The sequence below is a fragment of the Sapajus apella genome, unplaced genomic scaffold (assembly GCF_009761245.1).
Source record: "Sapajus apella isolate SASKATOON/1434 unplaced genomic scaffold, GSC_monkey_1.0 scaffold15, whole genome shotgun sequence".
Taxonomy (NCBI): Eukaryota; Metazoa; Chordata; class Mammalia; order Primates; family Cebidae; genus Sapajus; species Sapajus apella.
The window spans coordinates 15589304-15604289 of record NW_022436955.1 but is presented as its reverse complement, the minus strand read 5'-3'; positions in this window follow the sequence as shown (position 1 = coordinate 15604289).

The window sequence follows — 14986 nt, the reverse complement described above, 5'->3', positions numbered from 1 at the left end:
TTTTTCTTTGCAGAGGTACATATAATTGTTTCAGTTCAATTTGTTGAAAAACTATTTTCTCCTTTGGCCTTGGCACTTATGTCAAAAGTCAAATTAGCCATATATGTGTAGATCTATTTTTGGACTCTCTATCCTATCCTATACCATTGATCTACAGATCTTTTCTTATACTAGTTTGAATGTCTTGACTACTGTAGCTTTATATAAAATATTGAAATTAGGTGGTATGAGTTCTCTAATTGTGTTCTATTTCTCAAAAGTATTTTTCCTTTGGTCCCTTGTTTTTCTAGAGAAATTTTAGAAACAATCTATCAATTTATAGCGGGGAAAATGCTACTGAGATTTAGAAGATCAGAGTTGCGCTAAGTCTCAAGACCAATTAGAAAATTGATATATTTTTCCACATTGAGTCTTTCTGTCCCAAAATATGATATTATTTTTCAATTTATCCATATATATTTAAATTTTTCTTGGCAATGTTTTACATTTTCAGGATACACATCTTGCACATATTTTGTTAGAACTGCCTCTGAGCATTTCACAATTTCTGATGTTGTTGTTTTAAAATTTCATTTTCTAATTGTTTACTGCTGTGATAAAGAAGTGCAAGTGATTTTTATAATATTGAACTTGTATCATAAGACTTGCTAAACTCACATTTTAGCTCTAAGAGCCTTTTTAGAATTTCCAATAAACATTATTATGCCATCTGTGAATAAAGACAAATTTTAGTTCATTCTTTCCATTCTGCAGGCCCGTTATTTCTTATTCTTGCCTTATTGCACTGGTTAGTACCTTCAGTACAATGTTAAAGGGCTACTTTGTTACTGATATTAAGAAGAAAGCCTCAATTTCTCACCATTAAGTATGATGTTAGCTGTAGGTTTTAGTTGATATCCTTTATTAATTTCAGGACATTCCCTCCTATTTCTAACTTGCTGAGCATACCTTTTTAAAAAAAATCGTGAGCAAATGTTGGGTTTGGTTAAACACTTTTTCTGCAACTACTGGGATGAGTATTTTTGAAGGGGAGGAGACTGTTTTCTTTGCCTGTGTATAACCTAGGTTTTATTACGTTCTCTGAGTTCAAATTTTCCACCTAAAGATATTAAGATACTATTCTAGTTTGAATGCAGAATAAATTTTTAAGAGATAATCATCCTAGGGTTACTGTTGAATTTGAGAAATGTGCACTCCAGAATACATGGAAAGAGACAATTTCTTATAATGTGTCAATTATGTTATTTCATTATTAAGTAGATATGGTTTATCTTGCCTAATAAAACCAACTATTGTTTATTCCTATGATACATTATAAGAATAATGAAGGTATAATGTTAGTAACTTTGGTTATTCTTTTTCTTCAATGGTCTGAGTTTAAAACTCTTTAAGGAGAGGAGATCTTTTGTGATTGTTTAAAAAGAACAGCAACAAATCAAATGTATTTTCAAAATAATATAGGCAGGGATGTTTGGAGTCCATTTTCTTTTTCTTTTTTTCAGGAGTCTTGTTCTGTCACCAGGTTGGAGTGCAGTGGAACAATCTCAGCTCACTGCAACCTCCGCCTCCTAGGTTCAAGTGATTCCCCTGCCTCAGCCTCCCAAGTAGCTGGGACTACAGGCATGTACTATCACGTCTGGCTATTTTTTTTGTATTTTAGTAGAGATGAGTTTCACCATGTTGGTGCTGACATTAGTGGTGGCTCATGCCACCACTACTCAGTTTTCTTAATTCAATACATTAAGGAAGATTGGATAATGAGTACATTTTAAATATTTCAAATGCAAATAAAAGACAGCTAAATAGGCACTCTGTCAAATTTTTCCCAAATGATTTCAGAACCTATCCAAACCATGTAATGCTTTTGTCTAAAAAGAATTATGTACAGGACATGCTAAGAGATTAGAAATAGGAATCTTTAATGGAGAATATCTGGCATTGTAATATAATGGTTGGAATGAAAGTTACAACAGTAAATTTTAAGTAAACTTAATTTTTATTCCACATTGGGTGATTAAATGAGGGTGGTTTGAAATGAGTTAGTTTATGATTAGCTCATTTTAATGTATTAATTATTGTCATCTGAGCTGATTAGCTTATGAAAATATTTTCATTTCCCCTGGGGAATACACATACATTTATTAAAAGGAAACAAAAAGCTAATGCCTAGCAAACCTTCTAATTAATATAGCATTTATACTTTTAAAATATATTTTTCCACAATAGCAGTTACAAAATAGGTAACTAGGGGCTGGGCATGGCGGTTCATGCCTACAATCCTAGCACTTTGGGAGGCTGCAGTGGGAGGATCAATAGAAGCCAGGAGTTCAGGACCAACCTCACCAACATAGCAAGACCCCATCTTAAAAAAAAAGAAAGTGGGTAATTAAACACAAATATCCTCTGTATTCTTGCAGACCATTAGAAACTTCCTTAGTCTTAAGTATCTGACATTACTGAGCTGCCATTCCTTTAAATAAAGGTGTCACTTTTTGAATCCTGTTTCAAAATATTAATCTGTTCTTAGGATTTCAAATTTTGTTTCTGATCATCAAAATCTACTTCTACAACCTAATAGCATTAAAAAATGTCCAATGCATATTTCCAATTGCATAAACAGCCATATTTTGGCTAATCAGTGAGCACTTTCTATATTAATATGCTTAACGTTTATTCCAAAGGGGTATAAATGGAAGCCCTAACTATGCCTGAAATACTGTCCTGGGTGATGGACTTATATAAATCATAAGGTGTAAGGAGCTCAGAATTAATGACAAAGAGAGATCAATAAATAAATAGTTAGATATAGTGTGATAAGGGCTGGGAACAGAGAAATGTACAGTATGTTCCGAGTATCCAGAGACACTAGCTAATCCCCTAAGACCCCCTCCGTACTTCCTCATTCTACTTATAGAGTTCAAAACACTACAATTATCTTTGACTCACTTTTCTTACAGTTCATATTATCAGATTAGTTACCAAGTTCCATTTTGATTCTTTCTTCCAAAAATCTCATAGAAATCCCACCCTCCACTATCCTCCATTCCTCCCTATTTGCATTGCCGCTGTTCTTGTTCAGTCTCTCTCAATCTCCTATGGATTGTTTTAATATCCCATTAACCAGACTCCCTGATTAAATTGCTGGGGATCCATTCTTTCAGTACTGTGATGCATTTTCATCAAGTCTTTTTCTTGCTTATTGAACCCAGGCCTACCATCTAATAGCTGCAGATCTTGCCCAAGTTACTTAATTTCTTTGGAACTCTTTTCTTCATCTGTACAATGGATGGTATCTTCAAGTAATTAAAAATATACATATAGGTATAAAAATAAGTGCTCAGCATATAGCAAGTACATATAGTTCAATAAATGTAACTGCCATAATAATAATTACTCATTCTCTCTTTCCAACTCCCAAGACATAATGTTTCTTATTAAAGCCTATACCTTTCTTACTTTATTTTGTGGTTTTCTTTCTCTCTTAAACCCTATGCTCCTCGAAGGCAAGGATTAAATCTTATTTGTCTTCAGATATAACTTATGAACCAATTTTTTCTTGTTCTATGATTTGTTGCCCAATAGGATTTGATAGACTCCTCTTTGATTCACAGTTGATAGGACAAAAGCACCAGAGCTCAATTAAAATGATACTTGAAAGAAACCTGATATCACTAAAATCTATGGAATTATGTATTAAATGATCCCCAAAGAACCAGCTGTTTCAAAATTAAAAATTATTACAAAAAGCTTCATACATCATGTCATATCATATATCATACACTATAAAAATGTCAGAAGTAGCTCAATATCACATAACTGTATTTCTTGATGGTGATCTATCTGGACAAGTAAGCCTTGCTAAATTTGAACATGGATAATAAAGCTCACACTTTAAGAAAATGTTTAAAATATGACATAGAACTGGCGATGGTGGTGGAGAATTCCTTGGGAGAATGCAGTTAGAGGATCTTTGAGTCTCAACAGTTTGCAATTCCTTTCACAGCACATAAATGATTTAGCAGTAACACAGAGTGGCCAGAGTAAATTACTTCCATTTCTATCTCTGCACAACCTATTATAAGTAACCAGATAAGATGCTGAATGATTATATTGTTATGATGTATGTTGATTTGATCTGTGTTTTTATTTTCTTTTTTGTTTTGTTTTGTTTTGTTTTGATTTTCGATGCCTTGGATCCTTGCCAAATCAATCAGCTAAAGCTGGCCTGAACAATGACAACATAACTTGCAAAAGCCAGTTCATCAAAACCCTCAGGATCATACAAACAAGGGAAAAATACCAAGAGGCTTCTTTTATTTGTCTTCTTGGCTTTCTGTCTTCCACGGGAAGGATAGAAAATAACATGAACAGGATTTAAATGCTCTGTTTTGACAGGTTATTAAGATTCCAATCACAACCTGCCTACTTTCCCTGATCTAGCTAAGTCCAGAAAGGTGGCATAATGTCTCTAAAGCAGCTACACACACACAGACATACACATAGACACACAGACACACACACACAGACTCACACCCACCCACCCACCCACCCACCCCCAAAAATGCCAGAAAAGATGGAAGAGTAAGAAAAGCAGGCCAACGTGAATAATTTGGTAGAGTTGCAGTGGGGGCGATGTGGGGGAGTGCAGGTTTAAAACCAAGAAACTTGCTAGCATGGCAGGGTATATTGGTGTAGCTGGTGGCATAAAATTCCCTGAACACAATTTACATACTGGTAGTTCAAGTGCTGTCAATCTCATCTTCTTCTACCATATAATCAATAGTCCCAACTGAGACCTCCGTGGGAGGCCAGGTTCTTATCCTCTGAAATTAGAGCCCACCCTCTGTATGAGATTTCCTACCAGAGGGCTAGCTCTGATGCAGGCAGTGGGGTACTGACTCTGACTTCCCTAAAGTCCTTTGTAAATATTCGTCTCATGACACAAATTTTACCATGGTGGGCACAAGCTTGAGTCCTTGCCTCACATCCTTGTTTCCAAGGCTCTGTTATAATCAAACATGGAGCCTTCTATGGTGGGGACACTGGGGAATCACTGCAGGATATAGAACTAGGGAGTTTCTAGAACTACAGGAGACAGAGTACTCTGAAACTATGAAGACTGAAATATGTCAAAAATGAATATCTTTGGTACAGCACAAAGATTGGCCAAACTATAGTTCATGGGCCAAATATGGCTACTGTCTGTTTCTGTAAATAAACTTGTATTGGAACATAGTCTTGCTCACCTATTCAGTTACACATTGCCTATGGCTGTTACAAGTGAGTGGTTGCAACAGAGACTGTACGATCCCCAAAGCTTAAAATATCGACTATTTATCCCTTCATAGAAAGAGTTGCTGATTCCTGATACAGAATAACTGAGCAAAATCACCTAAGCTCAGTTCTTTTGCTAGGAAATAACATGCATGTAGATGATTGTCTGACAGACCTAAGAAAATAACTACACAGCCCAGGTACAGAGGCTCACAACTGTAACCCCAGCACTTTGGGAGGCTGAAGTGGGTGGATCATATGAGGTCAGGAGTTCGAGACCAGCCTGGCCAATATGGTGAAACTCTGTGTCTACTAAAAATACCAAAATTAGCCAGGCATGGTGGCATGTGGATATAATCCCAGCTACTTGGGAAGCTGAGGCAGAAGTATTGCTTGAATCAGGAGGTGGAGGTTGCAGTGAGCCGAGATCGTGCCATTGCACTCTAGCCTGGGCAACAGAGTGAGACTGTGTCTCAAAGAAAAAAAAGAAAATAACTACACAAAAGTCATATAGCAACCAAACTCTCCAGGAAGGTACTTATTAGGATTAGGATACCTGTTATAAGAGGCAGTATGTATCATAAAATGGTGCTCATTTTACGATACATAGAAGAAATAAATAGAAATAAGTACAAATAAGAAAATAAAAAAATACACCATTTTATGATACATAGATACATACAAAACTTTAAACCTAGATTTGACCCATATTTCTGCTGTTTATTGGGCTGAACAAACCTTGCCTCACAGAGATATTATCAGGATTAAATGTTATGATCTAACTCAGCAGTCCCTAACCTTTTTGGTGGAAGATAATTTTTCCACAGACAACAGGGGTCAGCGGGGATGTGACTTTGGGATGGAACTTCTACCTCAGATCATCAGACATTAGATTCTCATAAGGAGTGAACAACCTAGATCCCTGGTATGCGAAGTTTGCAATAGGGTTCATGCTCCTAGGAGAATCTAATGCTGCTGCTGATCTGACAGGACGTGGAGCTCAGGTGATAATGCTCACTCACCTGCTGCTCACCTCCTGCTGTGTGGCCCAGTTTCTAACTGGCCATGGACCAGTAACAGTCCTTGGCCTGAGGGCTGGGGACTCATGATCTAACTGACAATACTTAGTACTCACTGAACTGTTGTGTTCTTCCTTCCAGTCTCTCTGTCTTCATGGTTTCCGGCACTGATCTGAACACATCATAAGCACAAGATCTTGACACCTTTAGAATAGAAGTAGCACTTGTCTGGAACTGTATCTTGACTCTCACTGGTGCTTTTCCTTTGGTTGATGCAAAGCTTTCAAATCCTTTAGGGAGATGCCATTGTGAATATCTATGATAGTCTCCTGTGCCTTCAAAATCTTTGCCTTCTCTATAGAACCTGGAAAACACAGAAAAGAGGCCCCATAAATAAAAAGGAAGCAGAAATTATTTGTTCACAATTACATACAGGTTAAAATATCCATTCAGTACTCATGATGATAGGTTATTATCAGTGCTGGTCACATGATTAGATTAATACTTTACATTGAAACCACATGAAATTACTACTTTGGTATCACCATTATCCATAATAATTGAATTCTACTAGTCAATATTAGTGACTGCAAATGAATACAATTAATTGTAGACATTGTCCAAAGCAACAGGTTACAAATTCAAAAAAATTATTTTTATTTGTTGAAAATATAAAAATATATTTTATATTGAAAACAGTCTGATAACATTATATTATTATTAAACATTAATAATAGCTAATATTCACCAAGCCCTTTTTGTGTGGCAGAGTCAAAGACTGCATAGGTATAATCTTATTTAATCCTCACAACAACCTAGTGAGAAAGGTAAAATCATTACTTCCACTTTAAAATAAACTAAGACTTAAAGGAGTTAAAATGACAACTGAAACACATTATAGCATTTCACCAAAACAAAAAAGCATTTTACCAAAACAAAAAAGCATTTAACTGACAAATTATATAAACTGTTGGTGAAGAAAGAAAATGTTTAAAAAAACACAAAACTGGCTGTTTCATTACTCAGTATCTCCTTGCTACATGTTTGTATGTTGGGTCCTTTGCACAACTTAATCTTCAGATAATTTGATTACACATAATTTTCTATAATGATTAGGTAACAGTAGTCAATTGCCTTTTCAGTTTCAATGCATATTTTTTTTTTTTTGAGACAGGGTGTCACTTTATTGCCCAGGCTGGAGTGCAGTGGATCAATCACAGCTCATGGCAGTCTTAACTTCCCAGGTTAAAGTGATCCTCCCACTTTAGCCTCCTGAGTAGCTAGCACTACAGGCATGTGCCACCACACCCAATTTTTTTTGTTTATTTTTTTGTAGCGGCGGGATCTCACTCTGTTGCCCAGAATGGCCTTGAACTCCTGGCCTCAAGCAATCCTCCAGCCTTGGCTTCCCAAAGTGCTTGGATCACAGGCATGAGCCACTGCACCTGGCCTCAATGCAATTTTGATGATTTAATTTTCATTTTTATCAATATTTTTAAGTAGATGTTTTTGAAAGTCATAATATCCTATAAATTATAACAGAAAATAGTAATCCTTTGTTCCATTTCTTCTTATTTCCAATTTCTACTCTCTAAAGGCAACTATTTTCAAATAGTTTAGCTGTTTCTTCTAGTATCTGTCTCTGTTATTTCCAAATAACATGCTGGCCTTGCAATGTCTTGATTTTTTTAGTAGAGACAGTGTTTCTTCATGTTGGTCAGGGTGGTCTTGAACTCCATACCTCAGGTGATCCGCCTGCCTTGGCCTCCCAAAGTGCTGGGATTACAGGTGTGAGCCACCACTCCCAGCCCAGGTTACTTCTTAACAAATTTTAGAGAAAGTCAGTTAAGATAAATAAGAAAAAGAAGATGGAAAGTACGGTAGATTCAATAATGATCTAAAAAATGGTGAGTAAAATAAAATTATAGTGCTATTCGAGTTCTAGAACAATGGGAACACAGTTATCATAAAAATTTCCATCAACAAGATGGCCACTGTATGCCTTCTGCCACAGTTCTTTTAAAGGAGATCCCAGGAAAACTCACAGAGAAAGGCATATATTACCCCCTGGGCTGAGTCAGAGAATGCCTCTGAAATAAGGAAAGAGGTGGGAATGTTATTTTCACTCAAATGTCTTTGATTTCATCATTTGTGATTTTTAAAAGAAACCTGTTGGGCGTAAATGGACTCAAATCAGTAAGCACAAATATTTATAATCATTTATAGCTGTTTTTAAAAATAACAAAAAAATCTGAGAAAGACAAATTTGGTGTCCAGCTATCAAAAGTTTATTTTAAAAAACTATTCAGAGTATTCTCTTCCCAATTCTCAATTTAAGAAAGGAAAAACATGATTTTGTAATCTTGTAATTAGTGAAGAAATATCCAAGTCTGGTAAATCAACATCCTCATGTAGTATAAAATCGACAATACGTAGAAACAAAATTAATGAATATATTTTAATAAAGCATATCAAATAATTGAAACTGGGAAATTATTAATAGTGCTTGAATTTTAAATTGTGATTGTCTTTCAAGAAGTCCAAAATATGTTACAACCCTGGAGCTCAGCTCTTTACCATGATGGGACCAGGCATCAACGCTTCCATCTGTACTCTGGATGTTGTCATGGGGTTGGATCTATGTAATATCTGTTCAGGGATGCCAATCTTCACAATCATCTGGCAATTGTTATTAGGTTTCCCAACTTTAACTTCCTTGTTCCATCTTGTAGTACAATTAGGAATCTCTTTCTCGACAGTAACACCAGGAAGTGCATTGTTGCATTCAAAGGGAGACAGTTAAGTTACTTTCTCTTTCAGAAAAGTGAGTTCGAAGAGTTGGAAAGGATTTGGATAAATGGTGTATATGGAGAGGAAATTCCTTTTGAAAAGAAAACGTGATTTTTTCCCCCTATATTAGCATTGTAGGTTAGAAAGTTCCAATGGAACAAACATATCCTATGTCCTGAATTTTTCTAAATCGCATAGAGCAGCAAAAGGATTTCAACGTACTTTTTATATGAAAATTAGTTTATTCTTAGATTTAAGTTTTGTTTTTTTCTTTTGTGAATTGGAAGTTACCAAGACCATGATGCAGGTAAGAACTAAAATATTTTCCCTCCCTTCCAAGGAATGGAGTGTAGGCAGTTATATTTCTGGAAAGTTCTTTCTTGCCCTGGAGAAACCAGTTTTACTGCTGTTAAGATTTGGTTATCTAAGTCTCTATTCCTGACTGTCTTTCTAACCATCCATCAAAGACTATTGCGAAAGGAGAGAACTTTTGGAGAGAGGTGTAAAAAGGGACATGGTAGGGAGGCAGTGAAGACTAAAAAGGAAGAGAGAAAGAGAGGCCATCCCATAGATCCCAAAATAGCAGAGTGGTCTGAGTGTGGACCAATGGCTGGGAACTGCCAGGGAAAGGCCAAAGAAGGATCCTATCCTGAAGTAGCAAGTGCAAATGCCCAGAACTCCCTTAAATCAGAATCTTGTCTCCAAATTTTCCAGTCTTTAACTTGAACTTGCTGACTGGTCACCTTGCTACGTTGGGAGTGGCCAACCTGCCTGTGTTGCACTTTGCTCTGTCACCATTTGCCTACTCCACGAGGACATCTCCCCACAGTAGCTCCCAGGAGGCTTTGGCTACCCAGATGGCAGTGGAGGAAAATCTTTGGCTGAGATACTAGAAATGGGTACATTCATTGAACTAGTTTCCTTTTATTAAATATAGCCAATCATTCAAGGAACCAAAAAAATATAATGAAGAGTCAGCTGTATCAACAGATCAGTATAAAGAGCCCAGAGAAAAACCCAAGCATGTGTGGGAATTTGGTATTTGAAGGAAGTTCCTTCAAAAACTTTTGAGCAAAAGAACAGATTATTCAACAAGTGGTTTTGGACAACTGCCTTTTCATACAGAAAAAAATAAAAATAGATTTTTTACCTCAATGCCCACATAAAATATATTTTCAGATACTGCGAAAAACAAATTCAAACTACTGAAGTTGCTTCAAGGTAAATAAGGCTTTCTTAAGTAAGATCAAAAAAAAAATTTGAAAATTAAAACATACAACAACATAATTGTTGACAAAGGAAATGAAGCAGAAGCTCACAGAAAAGTAAATCTGCTTGGCCAATAAGCACACTCCAAAAAATCTTTTCACTAGAGAAATAATAATGGGATACCATTTTAAAAACCTGACTGTCGGAAGTTTAAGGGTCAGGCAGTATCAAATGTCCATAAGAAGGTGAGAATTTCATGTACCTCTGAGGGGAGTGTAAATTGGTCTAACCACTTTGATATGAATATGGCGGTATCTAATAAAATTTGGAAACACACATCCCTATAATGGGCTACTCCATTTCAGATATATGTCCTAGAGAAAGGGCACATGAGTGCGGAAGGACATGCGCACATCTGTGTTTACTACGGCATTGATTACAACATCAGACATTTGAAAATAATCCCAAAATTCACAAAAGGGGAAAATTATGAATTTTATATTGCAATAGAAAAGAATAAACTATCAGATGGGTAGGTCCAAAAAATATATTTAACATTAAAGGCAAGAAGCAAAATAATAGAGGATATGTAATATTTTTATACTAAGTAATCTATGTATTGCTTATGGATGTACCTATAAATGTATGTTAAGATATGAAAAATGAATTTTAAGCATAGATTAAAACAAACTCTAGCGCCATCCATCATGGTTCACGCCTGTAATCACAGCACTTTGGGAGGCCAAGGCGGGTGGATCACCTGAGGTCAGGAGTTTGAGACCAGCCTGCCCAACATGGTGAAACTCCGTTTCTACTAAAAAAATACAAAAATTAGGTGGGCATGGTGGTGGGCACCTGTAATCCCAGCTACTTGGGAGGCTGAGGCAGGAGAATCATTTGAACTCAGGAGACAGAGGTTGCAGTGAGCTAAGATTGTGGCATTACACTCCAGCCTGGATGACAAGAGCGAAATTCAGTCTCAAAAACAAAAAAACCACCACCACCACCAACAAAAAAAACTAATTCTAGTAGTTGCCTCTGAGGAGTGAAAAGAGGAGAACTGGACAGAAGAATGGTGATTATAAGTACTTTAGCTTTATGTGTAATATTTTATTTTTTAATGTAGAATGTGATTGGTGTATTATTCTTTGTACTTTTCTATGTTTTAACATTTCTTTCCCAAAAGTCTAATATGGTATTTTGAGAGATGTTTCCTTTTGACTTCCCAATGTGTTGATATACAGTTCCCATATGGGAAGAAGAAACATCCATTATAAAGCATATTTAAGATTCTCTGCTACTAAAACTGTTCTACGGCAAAAAAAAATTTAAAGTTTATTTTTGAGAACCATTATACTCTTACGTTATTCTATGTGAATAGGATAATAAAATTAAAGATTCTTGTTCTGAAAGGGACCTCAGAGATCATTATAGAATAACCCCTTCGCTTTACAGATGAGAAAACGAAAGCACAAAGACCCACTGAAGGTCACACAGCTCGTTAGTAATCCAGTCAGGATGAAAACTCCTAGACCACACTGGAATGTTATATAATCTATCTTTTCCCAACTGTCATCTTTATTCATCCTTCCTCATCCTCCTTCCTGCACACACCCAGACAGAATTCTACTCCTCCATTATTGTTCATGTTATAGTCAGTTTCAGTGTTATTTATGTATGTCTATTTTCCTCATAGAACATGAAGTTTTACTCCTGCAAGTTCAAGACCAAGTCTGATTTATCTTTGTAGTTTTGCACATAGTAGGTGATCAATAAATATTCTACCTCAGTTATTATCTTTATGGTATTGCCAGCTTGGTATGAAGGACAATATATTCAAAGGAATTTAGCACTTAGATTTGTTATAACTCTAATAATAGAGTAATAAAACTATTTAATATCTAATCTTCATTTTAGAGATAACTCGATTCAGGGAGCTGAGCCATAACATCTCTGCCATGTTTTTGATATATACATTATAGGAAAGACATGGCTTTAGCGGCTCAGCTTGCCTTATCACCCTAATGGTGTATGACTCAGTAGAGCACAGGCAGGCTTTTCCTAGAGGGGTGAACCTGAGTGCCCCTCAGTTCTCTCCAGTATCATCTTAATCTTGTATTTCTCAACATTCAGCTCCTGCAGCTGATGCATGTTTAAAAGATTTACACTCACACTGTTTTGCCAACGTGATAGATTTTATTCACCAGCTGGGATTTTCATGTGTTCTGTAGCTTCCTATGGCCTTTCACTGGGTTTAGGTCTCTCTCTGCTTCCCTCCTATTAGTAATGATTCTGGAATAATGGAAAAGGGCTCAATTCAAGCTTCATAGCAATTTAAATATCACTTTTATAGTTTTCTCCCTCACATTTCTACAGCATCCTGTCTACTAATATTAACATCCCAGCTTGAGGCAGGCACAGACCAATTTGCCTTTATGGATTCTTTGACCCCTAAAAGTCCTTGCTCTGTTTCTGAGTCCTTCCAACATGAGCCTGGAATTAGCCCAGCAAACCTATATCTGCTTGTTCCCTACAAAGGCAAGTAAGAACTGAGGCAATCTTTTTCTCTACTCTCACAGCAAACTGTATAAATTTTAAATGTACACAGATCCTTGCTTGCTTTTAGCAATTCAAATAGAAAATCTGCTTATTTAGAGAACATGTGAAATAGATTTGATTTTTTTTAATGAGTGATAACATCAAGCTCATGGAATGAAGCTAATATGAACTATTGAAATCACTGTGGTTGACATACATGAAAAAAACTCGGATTCCTAGTGAGGTCTTTATGGAGTCAAAGTTGTTTTTAACATGTGTAAATATTAATTTTGTTGAAGGGATGTCCAGAAAATAGTATTTTAGTCACTGAATTTGGAAAAAATATTTAGAAGAGCAATTTATATTGAATACCTTCCTCTATCTTCTCAGCACTAAATGAATGACTAATTATATCTGTTATGTAAAAACATCATAGCAGATGGTCCTTCCCATTAATGAGTATATAATGAAACAATAAACATGCTGAAGAGAAAGACATGAGAAATTGCAGATCAGTTGTGGAGTAAGTAATTTATCTCAGGATGCAGGGGTCAGCCAATGGGAAAGCTGCTATGAGAGTGAACATTCCCTTCTTCTTTCTCCGTCCTGCTGGTCAGCTATTAAGGCCGCAAATGATCTATTCAAATTACTGAGTCGTCAGTGTGAAGTGTCCCAGAAAAATACCCTACAATGCACAGAGATGAAGCTAAAAAGGGCAATCTCATTTATAAACACATAAACAAAAGTTATAATGTGTTAACAAATAGAATCTAGCAATATATCACAATGATAATACAGTATGACCAGGAAGGGTTTGTTCCAGGAATGAAAGAGTATTTCAATATTAGAAAATTTATCAACATAATTCATTACATCACCAAAATTATTGGATCTGTAGATGTTGAAAAGGCAATTAATACAATCCCAAAGTCATTCCTAGTAAGTAACAAGTAGAAGAAATCTACTTGGCTATAATGAAGGCAATTTTCCAGAAGCCAACAGAAAATGTCATTCTTAACAAAACCCTAAAACCATTTTAATTAAAATAAGGAGCTAGTTAGGAAGGGCCAGTAATACTAATTGTTACTTTAATGTTGTCTTGGAGCTTATAATAATAATAATAATAAATGATTATTATTTATTAATAATAGTGTTACTAGTGGCTGCAGGAAAGGTATTGGGAAAGAAACTACTGAGACAAGTGTGCCAGATTGTTCTAATGTTAATGAAGTTATAATGGAAACTGTGTTTTTCAGAAATCTTTTCTTTCATGGCTCTGTGCAAGAATTGACAAAAATCAGAAGTCACATGAGACTTGGGAAGCAAAACCAGCCATTATCTTTGAAGATCTTCTAAGTCAGATACAATGAAATATGGATGCAGAAGTGGCCAGTGAATTCATTTGTCATTGTTTTCCCCACTCCATGTCCAGTTCTACTTCCTGACTGCTAGATCTGCTGACCAAAAGTAGCCCCAGGTACTCGACCAGATACCTGACTGATGACTCCACAGTGAGGGCTACGCAGAGGTACCAGAAAGTTTCCAGAAAAGTTTCCAGAAACTTTTCTGCCAAGTTCTCTTCATGTTCTCTGTCTGCCACCTAAGTGCATCTTGCTTTCCAGATTTCTATGAACATATCTTGAAGAGGTCTTGTTAATGACTTTTCTCTAATCCTCCAACTCCCCATTTTGAATCCTTACTTCCGAATATCTCTCACAATTCTGTAAGGACTTTTTTTCTAAAGTTAAGCCCTATTTCATGGTATTAGTTGTTATGCTTCCCTGACTAAAACCCTTAATAATAGAATTAGTTAAAAAATTGGTTAACAGGGCTGGATATAAGATGTTAAAAAATAATTTTTTTTTTGTATTTTAGCAATATGAAACTAGAAACAAAATGAAAATAATAAAATATTTTTCCACAACAGTGATAAAAATAATAAAATAATAGGAATAAAGTTACAAAGAAGGGCATATGAAGAAAACAATAAAATCTTACTGAAGGACATAAAATAAGATGTAAGCAATAGAAAAGGCATTTCATGTTCTTAGACAGGGAGATCAAAGATGATAAGATGTTAATTCTCCTAAATTAATATAAAAGAAAGAGCACGTCTATTTAGGATCCTGACAGAATTTTTAAAAATAAGTTTTTGT